The sequence below is a fragment of the Physeter macrocephalus genome, chromosome 7 (assembly GCF_002837175.3).
Source record: "Physeter macrocephalus isolate SW-GA chromosome 7, ASM283717v5, whole genome shotgun sequence".
In the NCBI taxonomy this organism is placed as follows: domain Eukaryota; kingdom Metazoa; phylum Chordata; class Mammalia; order Artiodactyla; family Physeteridae; genus Physeter; species Physeter macrocephalus.
In genome coordinates, this window is record NC_041220.1 from 79737276 (window position 1) to 79739179 (window position 1904).

General features: G+C 36.1%; 1 protein-coding gene across 4 annotated transcripts in view; it reads left to right on the top strand.

Moving 5' to 3' along the window:
• The window catches only part of RFC1 (replication factor C subunit 1), a 77667-nt gene that overhangs the window by 63970 nt on the left and 11793 nt on the right, over positions 1 to 1904 (top strand). The gene's annotated exons all lie outside the window — the stretch shown is intronic.

Here is a 1904-nt window from a genome sequence, read left to right on the forward strand (position 1 = left end):
TCCACACCCTGTCCAGCATTTGTTGTTTGTAGATTTTCTGATGATGCCCATTCTAACTGGTGTGAGGTGATACCTCATTGTAGTTTTGATTTGCATTTCTCTAATAATTAGTGATGTTGAGCAGCTTTTCATGTGCTTCTTGGCCATCTGTACGTCTTCTTTGGAGAAATGTCTGTTTAGGTCTTCTGCCCATTTTTGGATTGGTTTGTTTCTTTCTTTAACAGTGAGCTGCATGAGCTGTTTATATATTTTGGAGATTAATCCTTAGTCCGTTGATTCATTTGCAAATATTTTCTCCCTTTCTGAGGGTTGTCTTTTCGTCTTGTTTATGGTTTCCTTTGCTTTGCAAATGCTTTGAAGTTTCATTAGGTCCCATTTGTTTATTTTTGTTTTTATTTCCATTACTCTAGGAGGTGGATCAAATAAGATCTTGCTGTGATTTATGTGAGAGAGTGTTCTTCCTGTGTTTTCCTCTAAAAGTTTTATAGTGTCAGGTCTTACATTTAGGTCTCAAATCCATTTTGAATTTATTTTTGTGTATGGTGTTAGGGAATGTCCTAATTTCATTCTTTTACATGTAGCTGTCCAGTTTTCCCAGCACCACTTATTGAAGAGAGTCTTTTCTCCATTGTATATCCTTGCCTCCTTTGTCATAGATTAGTTGGCCATAGGTGCGTGGATTTATCTCTGGGCTTTCTATCTTGTTCCATTGATCTGTGTTTCTGTTTTTGTGCCAGTACCATATTTTCTTGATTACTGTAGCTTTGTAGTATAGTCTGAAGTCAGAGAGTCTGATTCCTCCAGGTCCGTTTTTTCCCCTCAAGACTGCTTGGGCTTTTCGGGGTCTTTTGTGTCTCCGTACACATTTTAAGATTTTTTTGTTCTAGTTTGTAAAAAATGCCATTGGTAATTTGATAGGGATTGCATACAATCTGTAGATTGCTTTGGGGAGTAGAGTCATTTTCACAATATTGATTCTTCCAATCCAAACTGTTGAATAATAGTGGTGAGAGTGGGCAGCCTTGTCTCATTCCTGATCTTAGAGGAAATGCTTTCAGTTTTTCACCATTGAGAATGATGTTTTCTGTAGGTTTGTCATATATGGCCTTTATTATGTTGAGGTAGGTTCCCTGTATGCCCACTTTCTGGAGAGTTTTTATCATAAATGGGTGTTGAATTTTGTCAAAAGCTTTTTCTTCATCTATTGACATGATCATATGGTTTTTATTCTTCAGTTTGTTAATATGGTGTATCACATTGATTGATTTGCATATACTGAAGAATCCTTGCATCCCTGGGATAAATCCCACTTGATTGCGGTGTGTGATCCTTTTAATGTGTTGTTATATTCTGTTTGCTAGTATTCTGTTGAGGATTTTTGCATCTATATTCATCAGTGATATTGGTCTGTAATTTTCTTTTTTTGTAGTATCTTTCTCTGGTTTTGGTATCAGGGTGATGGCCTCATAGAATGAGTTCGGGAGTGTTCCTTCATCTGCAATTTCGGAAGAGTTTAAGAAGGATGGGTGTTAGCTGTTCTCTAAATGTTTGATAGAATTCACCTGTGAAGCCATCTGGTCCTGGACTTTTGTTTGTTGGAAGATTTTTAATCACAGTTTCAATTTCATTACTTGTGATTGGTTTGTTCATATTTTCTGTTTCTTCCTGGTTCAGTCTTGGAAGGTTATACCTTTCTAAGAATTTGTCCATTTCTTCCAACATGTCCATTTTTTGGCATATATTTGCTTGCAGTAATCTCTTATGATGCTTTGTATTTCTGCAGTGTCTGTTGTAACTTCTTTTTCAATTCTAATTTTACTGATTTGAGTCCTCTCCCTCTTTTTCTTGATGAGTCTGTATAAAGGTTAATCAATTTTGTTTATCTTCTCAAAGAACCAGCTTTT